This window comes from Aulostomus chinensis, chromosome 13 (assembly GCF_037954235.1).
Source record: "Aulostomus chinensis isolate RoL2024-O1b breed Wild chromosome 13, RoL_Achi_v1.0, whole genome shotgun sequence".
In the NCBI taxonomy this organism is placed as follows: Eukaryota; Metazoa; Chordata; class Actinopteri; order Syngnathiformes; family Aulostomidae; genus Aulostomus; species Aulostomus chinensis.
The window spans coordinates 13,878,223-13,887,337 of NC_141332.1; positions in this window are offsets into that span (position 1 = coordinate 13,878,223).

Consider the following 9,115-nt stretch of genomic DNA (forward strand, 5'->3'; position numbering starts at 1 on the left):
ACCTTTATTTTATCTTCCTGCCCCCCCGGTGTCAGATGATTAGACTCTACCGGCTATATGGGGGGATGGGCGTGTTAGCTCACGCACTGACCTTAAAAGACCTATCTTCAAAAACTGTTAAAACTGACGGAGTTCTCTGGTTTGCTGGGAAGGAAAAGAATTGGAGGAAAAACGGTATAAAGACAGACTTAGAGCAGAGCTATTGTGACAGTCTGAAGTTAGCATGGTTGTGGTAACTTGCTAGCTGACTTTTGGACTTCAGTAACGTGGTTTGCGAATCAATAAATAACTAGAGCTAACATCAGTTAATTTTACCTCCTCCAGAAATTCATCCGGGGCATTTGAAAAGATAATGTGTTTTCAGCAGGTGTGACCCCACCTCACCTGTGACTTATATTTTAATTGAAGTGCCAACTATCTCTGTAATAGTCAACTGAAAATATTTTTCCTTTTCCATCCCCTGAATGATTAATACTTGAAAGCCTTTGGTTTGTTGTGTTACAATTTTTACTGTCTAAAGTGTGTCTATAGTGGGAATGTTAAGTGTTAAAGTTCATGTCATTCGTGTTAATACTGCATATCATATCTTGCCCGTATCGTAAGCTAATAAACTATATCGTAATATATAAGCAATATTAGGCTGCAGTTTACTGCTTTCAGGACTCTGTTTAATTGCTAATCTAGAATTCAATGTAATCACAATTAAACAGAATCCATCTTTTTCCCATTTGTATCTCACTGTATTTCATCTTTAATCTTTTAATCCTCTTTCTTTCATCATCAGGCTTTAACACTGAATGGTCACACATACTCCTCTTCCTTCTTCAGATACACTTGCAATAATTGAACCTCACCCCTGCAGAGACCCTCTCCACCTCAGTAGGGTCAAGTGCTCCTGTCCCCTCCACTTCACCATAACCCGTCAATGCAGCAGCATCAGGTTTATTTTATGGCTTATATTTTGTACATTGTGCATTTTCTCTTGTATTTGTAAAGATTTTTATGCCACTTGTTGACTGTTTCGATAGTGTGGGTTATTTTCAATCTAAAATACAATAAAATTTCAAAGATGAAGCTGTTAAGTTTCTTTGGGGGTATGAAAATTGGCAATGAAAAGGACTGTGATGCAAGAGGGGCACCAGCTAAAATCTTGCCTAGGGCACCAAGTTGTTTTTTCAACACTGATAAGATAACGAATGTTCAGATTTCATGGAGAGAACAGGTATTGAAGCTCTGCTTGAAACCCGTAGGTCTCAAGGTTCTTAATTTCTGTTAACTATGAGGAGCAACAACTTAAATGTGCTAACTGTGAACAAACTTATGTTCACTGCATGACATAAATGTTCCATATGACCTTTAAAATTTTAATACTGAAATAAACCCTGAATTCACCCTAATCTTGATTTTTGTAATTAGATGTTTCCTATTCCCACTCAAAGATTTTGAGTAACACACTCAAGATCCAAACCTAGGACACATTTAAGTGATTTTTGCCCCCCCTTTTAACAAGCCGATTTAAAGATGTGATCCAGTCTGATAAGATTTGGACCACTGGGCCCAAAGCTTAGACAGACTTGAAACTTTGTAATTTTATCCAAAAATATACTGCTTCTCATTCATGAAAAGACACTCACGTGCCAGTATGATCATAAAATCAGTTTTGCCTGCTGCTTTCACACTTTCTGCTCATACGGATCCTTCTATTCCTTCCTAATGTGTTTTTCAAGTGCTGCACTTTTGTGCTGCAGAAATGAAGTGGAATCTTCCACTGAGCGTATGAAGAAGCTTCTGCTGTAAAATCAACAAAATGGAGCAGATATTTTTAAGTGTACATTCCTTTATTTGAAACACAAATAGCTTAAATCTAGACTCCTTCTGTTTTATGCGAGTATTTTAATCTATTGAAGCCTTCAGATAAATATTTGAATTTAGAAAGATCTGCAGTCACTTGCCAGAAGATGGCAGTAAACTCAAAGAAGTGGATATGACTGGTCCTGTTTATGAGTTTGACTGCTTCATTTTCCCAGAACCTAAAGCCTCCATGCCATTATTAAAGCACTTATTAAGTAGCCATGACGTAGATAAGTTGAATTTCCAGCATGCTAAATAATCGCTTGCAGGAAATTAATTTCACCTTTCAGGGAGTGGTGAGAAGAGAGCATTCATATGAATAATAATAAAATGGTGATTGTTAGTCCGTCCGGTCATCTGCTATGTACACACAGATTTGATTAACTTTGACTTTTATGTCATTGTAACTGCAATCATGTCCCCTACCATAGCTACATGCGTCAAAACAAACATTCTGGACAATGAGCAAGCAGGGAGAGGCTGTACAGGACAGAGTCCTTCTCCCCAGGCTCAGGCATGAACTCAAAGTTTTCAGACTTGTTAAAGCCACACTTTTTGTCTGATGCTGCATTTAGTGTGTGTGTGTGTGTGTGTGTGTGTGTGTGTGTGTGTGTGTGTGTGTGTGTGTGTATGTGTGGGGAGGGTGTATGTGTTTGTGTGTGTGTGTGTACGACATAGATTTATAGATTTAACACAGGGTCGTATTTTGCCTTATGCATGAACTCAACAGTAGGCTGTATGTCATTTCACTTCTTTGAAATTTGACTGTCACCTATTTACAAATTAGACGGTGCTCCTAACTCATTTGTTTAAGTACAGGCTTTGGGGGTGTGCATGTCTGGTTTTCAGGTGGTGCTAGAGAGTGAGGGTGAGCATCAAATGAGGCTGGCAAGCACAGACAGACAGCTGAGGACTGTCATTAGCAGCGAGAGATAGAGGGAAGCTGGGAGAAGCTGTGGAGAATGATTTGGTGTTGTTACGGTGCAACATGGTGTATAAACAGCTGGGCACAGAATCTAAAACCACACTGCAGCAAAGAGAGGCAATGGGTGGGGGTGTCTGGGAAGTAGAGAAATAGGAGCAAAGGGTGGAGTGGCCCGGCAGTCATGACATAGTACAGATGTCTCTCTCTCTCTCTCTTTCTCTTTCGCTCTCTCTCTCTCTTCCCCCCCTACCTCCCTCTCCCTCTCTGTCCGACATGACGTGGTTGCAAAGGCCCCCTCATCTGCTCCCCGCCTCTGTACCGCTGGTCCCACAACAGCTCACTCACAGATGTGTGATGGCAAGCACCACCCGACCAGCGAAACCACGCGCTAAAACAAACAAAGTCTCATTTGCATTCGAACACATCATCACATCCTCATTTATATATTTAGGAAAAACAGGTCTGACTAAATGCCTTTTGAGCCTCAAAGCAGTAACCACGGGCCATATATGGATTTGTCATAACTGTGTGACACACTCGTCAGTCTGGTGTTCTTCAGTGCTTCTCTTGTGATCATGTGTGCTAATATCTGATATGTTAAATGTGGATAAAGGTCAGCTTTGAGGAGGATTGAGTGAACTTTCATCCGACACATGTAGGAGTGGTAGAAGTATGTAATGTCATGGTGATACTAGGAATGTGTGGACAATCCTCAATAGCCCTCGAGGACATTCATTCATATTGTGATTAATGGATGTTTCAAGATGTATGACAAATGGCATGAAAACCCTTCTAAAGGCAAAGATCTCTTTGGTGGAAACTGTACACGTAATTTACCATTCAGGTGTTAGCTGCTTTGCTTGGAAGAAAATTCAAGGCACATCTGAAGGTACAATAAAGAATGATACTATCTGCAAGACCTAGTGGGACTGTATTTTATTTTCTAGCTGCAAAGTCATATATATGTATGTCCTGTCTCTTATTCTTTAAACCTACAAGTTGTTTGTGAAATGGCGGCCATGACTAATGGTGCCTTTCCGGGGTTATCTACACATAATGACATCAACAGCTGGTGACAAAATTTAACAAGGGATTAGGCATATCTCCCTTTTGACGTCTGCTGCTGGGTGGGTTCTCTGTGTCTGAGTGTACACGCTGTACGCCATCGGACTCCAGAACCACATCTGGGACTGATTCACAGTGAGCTGGCCCGGAGGTGAACTCACCAAACTGGCTGGAGGTTGTGGGGGGACGTGCGGAGGGGTGGTCACACAGGGACCCGAGCAAAGCTGATGCCCACTACCTACACCTGGGGGTAATGTTACAACGTTAGTGCTTTTACCACAGATGTAGGTCACGCAGCAATCCAGTCAGTCTGCTTATGTTATGCAATAATAAAGTTACGTGCTGCAGTTAGTCTAAAAAGCCCTTGAGGAAAATCCTTATGTCTTACCAGCAACTGATTGAACACTTCACAAATACACAAAGTGCATTTAATAAATACAAATTTCAAATAACAAAAATACTATCTGGTATCCTGCTACTACTATTTAATCTTAAAAATAGATCAATAGATACACTGATACATCTCACTATAGTTACTATCAGGTGGAATCACTTCTAAGTGTGTCATACGATAATTTTTTAAGAAATCTTCCCGTGAATTTCATTCACGATACTGGCAGATTATTGTACTTGTTATAACAAACAGAACATTTTCAACGGTGTTTTACACTTGTGGAGATGTCTTGAAATAATAAATCGTCTTAAAAACAATCCCTTTTTACCTACTTGGATGAGTCTTGTTAAGTGTCAGGCATATATACTTGAGAAGATTTTGGTTTTTGCAGCTGTGCACTTCTGTTTGCTGCAGGCAAAATGCTGCATTGCTATTTCATAAAAGAGTTTTGAATAAAAACTGTTCTTGCACAAAAGTTAATCCTATATAAGTGCATGTTAAGTCCTATAACATCCTGCCCCTGGCCGCCGAGCAGTGTGTCTCTGTGGTGTTCCTCAGGCATTCTCCTGTTATCCCCCACTGAGAGAGTGAGACGTGTTGTTGGGCCCTCCTGTGCTGGCCCCCCAGTCCCTAACATGAAACAGATGTGGATGAGGAGATCCCCTACAACAAGGCCTGAACAGTCAGCTGGAGGTGCTCAGCTCACTGGAGTCACATCCGGCTGACACACTCAGATCTCAAACGTTGATGTGGAAGCTTCCAATACACAGCGAGTAAAACCAGCACACACAGCATGCTCATCCTAAAGGGGGGGGGGGGGGGGGGGGATTGAAATGAATGAATTGAAAGCGAAAGGTGCTTTGATGATTAACTGTTTGGATGAATTCCCAATGCAGGATGGTGGTGCAGTGGTTCGCACTGTCACCTGACAGCAAGAAGGTTCCGGGTTCGAGCCCCGGCTCCAGCACGGATCTTTCTGTGTGGAGTCTGCATGTTCTCCCTGTTCCTGTGTGGGTTCTCTCTGGTACTCCAGCTTCCTCCCACAGTCCAAAGACATCAAGAGGGGACGAGGCTGATTGATACTCTAAATTGACCGTAGGTGTGAGTGTGAGTGTGAATGGTTGTCTGTCTCTATGTGTTGGTCCTGTGATGGACTGGCGACCTGTCCAGGGTGAACCCTGCCTCTCACCTGAAGGCTGCTGGGATAGGCTCCAGCCCCCCCCCCCCCCCAGGACCCTTAACAGGATAAGTGGAAGAAAATGGATGGATGGATGGATGGATGGAATTCCAAATGTGACTTAATGCAAAAGAATGTTATTGACCTTTCCAGCGCTCACTGTTGGGTGTCTAGATCTACCTGCATCATTTATTTCTGATTGCCGACTTCAGAAAATGCAAGCTGCGTATTATTAGCTAGCTGCTAAAGGCGAAAACTAGCAACAGAAAAAAAAAATCTTCGTGAAACCTGTAATTCTGTACTTATACTTTTTGTGTGAGGAAGAAGAACATATTTGTAAATTACATAAATTACATGATCCTAACTGTGGTGTTTCTAATAGAACTAATTGAAAGCTTGTAAGTATCTGCCATTGATTCTGACAACATCATGTCATTACTGATGTTGTAAAACCTGAATGAATGTCTCAGTCCATCTCCCCATCCGTTAACCTTTAAATTTCTTTTTGTTTGTTCCATAACTGCAAATAACGAATCTTGATGGACTTCTGTTGAATCAGGAATGGGTGGGGATACTCTTCCTCTCTGCGCTCAGAGGACAGCTTCAGAGAAGTGAATGTCATGTAAGGACAAGATGGGCTCTGTACAATTCCTTCGGTTTCAGACCAGGCAGCCACGCCAATAATAATCCATTGTTGTGGGGTAGTTGGATATATCCACCACTGAGTAATACATAATTAAAACAGATAATTTATTGTTGGAGCCATTTAGTTTACTGTTTATCCCTGGTCATGATAAAGGTACAAACCTTACCGGATGGAATTAATAAGCTAAATTAATCAATTATTACACTTTGCATAGCAACATACTGACTTGCTGTTGTACAGAAAGTCCTACATCCATCCATCCTATGAGAGATGCTCGTCTCCATGGTTACAATTGACAACAATGCCACCAAGCTTGACTTTTGGGCATCATGGTGAGCATGTTTGGTATCCCGTAGACCCACGTTCAAGACCGGGTGACTACCCTTACCTCCGGGATGACTTGCTGTGAGTTCAGCAGAGGTGTGCCAAGAGTGTGAGCCGTATGAAGGACTCCCAGGTTAGGTTGACCCCTGTGTGAGGGACCTCCGAGATGGGTGAAGCAGTACTGTGTAGTGCAGCCTGGGAATTGGAGAAGTGCAAATGGAGGGGTTGTGGAGGTCTTCCAAAGGAGAGGTGTGGTCCACCCTGATTTGGTCGACCATAGAACCAGGTTCAAGACCAGGGTGGGGTGACTACCTCTTACCACCGATACACACCCATTCATCTCTTAGGGATGTCTCGATCCAGTCTGGTTTGGATGTTGTAAATATTATCTGTGATTGCTATTATGAAATTCCCACATGAACGCTCACGTAAACATTGAGAAACATTTGTGGTTACATGTGGAGTAACACAGATGTGTCAAGTGTCAGTTAACTCAGTCAGGTTACATCTATTTCTTTCTTTTGGGAAGTGGGGAATGTAATAAAATATTTGTTACATATGTTTTTTTTTAAAGTGCAACAATACAGATGCATGATCAACAGCTTACTCGATGGAAAAGAGTGTATTGATTAGTATTGGTGTCATCTGATACTCAATGCTGTAGTACCGGTATCAGACCTATGAAAACAGTATCCTGCCTTCCCTCGATGGCTCTATGCTCAGCACTTTAATCTCATGTAATTAAAATATGTCTCTTGTAGAATTCCCAGTCAGTTTATTTGTTCTGAGGTAAGTGTGTCATCCTATCAAGCTCACCTTCATACCAGTTAAGGGTGTTTCCCTGCAAATATTTCCGTGATTGCCGTGACCAGTAACAGGGCTTTTTTTTTTTTCTTTTTTTTTTAAAGATCATGTACAAGTCTAATAATCAACAATGTAGCTCTCAAATTAAATAGCATATCCATTCAAACAAATTAGGCAAAGTAGGTGAAAGGTTGCAGGCTTTAGAGATAAAAGTGAGGCTTTTCTGTCTGCCCATCGTTTGATATCACCATGGCAATTAGGGAACCTTTGATCTATGGGATGGATCTCACTGGATAACAAAGTCATGGTTGAAACGTGATTATATTTATTAATCCCTTAAGCCAGGTGAGGAATTCAACTCGTTGGCTCCTGTCATTGTTTCTTGCTCACGCACATCCACGGTACACCTGACCAGGTCAACGTACAAGTAGGATGTTCACATGGATTAAAAGGGTTTACATACACAGCAGGAAAATATATCCAGAACTTCTGCCTTTACACTCACGTGAAGGTTTATGTCTCGTCTGACTGCAGCCCGACGATGCTTCCCCGCTCTCAGCGGTGGAATACTTTTTTTCCTTTTTCTTTTTAATTCATAAAAGGTCTCATCCCCGTTCATGGTGATCATATTAGGGTTGATGGGGTTTGGACAGAGCGAGGTGAGGCGTGTGACTTGGCCAGACACTCAAACATTCCTCAAGCAAAGACGTGGACATCGTGTGGTTAGAAAGAATCCACCAGCACCTATTCATTGCTTTCTGCTTCTGGTTTACTGCCATTCTTTTGTTTCACCGGGTTTCCTCCCTATGCACGTTCATTAATTTAACCTTCAGCCAGCTTTATGAGTTTTGTGTTTTGGTCGCCATTCAACAGAAATACAGACAGAGGCTGAGATAAATGATGTCTTTGATGCTGTATCTTCTCTTTGCAAACATCTCCTGTATGTTTTTATACGCTATCTTGCTCAGACATAGATAATTAACCCCCAGATTTTACATGAATATAAACCCTGTACCCTTCTGCACATATTGGGGCAATAAATTCATAAACCAGTGAATGTCAATCATTTTCAGTCATACTGGTTTAAAAGCCACCTTGGATATGATCTTTGGTAGGACTTTAACTGGAAGGAGTAGCATTAAAGTGATAAGGCTGAAAGGTCACACCCAGAGATTATACACCTGTTTTATTGATATACTAGAAGTCCTTACGTGTTTAAAGAGTGTGGAGACGATACATTCCAATCATCTCCAACGGCTTTCCTAGTCACTGTAAATGTGACTTGGCAAGATCAAAACTGGTTAAACAGTGAACTTGTTGGCGTGTAGCAGATACTGAAATCATTCCAAAGCATCTCTATTGTATTGTATTTCTATGAGTAAGCTTGCATCTGGGCTACTTAACTGACAAATGTTCCAGAGTCCATGAAATATTCAAGGATGATAAGGAAGCAACTTGTTTACTGGAATGAAGGACAGGAGCAAATGAAAATTCCTGGGCCGAACACATAATTTTACTGTTCCAGTCAGCTTTGGCATTGCATCTTCATCAATCGGAGAGAAATGTTAAGATTCATTCCATATTATTTATAACAAATTGGTAATCTCTCATTATGTTTCCCGGTATCTTGGAAAAAAATGACATTTTCCACTTTAAGTGAATCATGTCCTGAAAAAAGAAAACTGAAAAACTCCCATGTACACATGGATGAAAGAATCATTTCAGAATGAAAGAACATAAGAGGAATAAATCAGAATTGAGGTTATTATTCAAACTAAAAAGTAGTTCTTGAATAACACTGAATAAAGGAGTGGCAAGGTGACATTAACTTCTTTCATTTCTAGGTCATAACAACTTGAGCTTCATGAGTTCTTCCTGGCATTGCTGGAAACGCCCTCACGGTCCGGGGGATGGTTAGCGGCTCAGCTA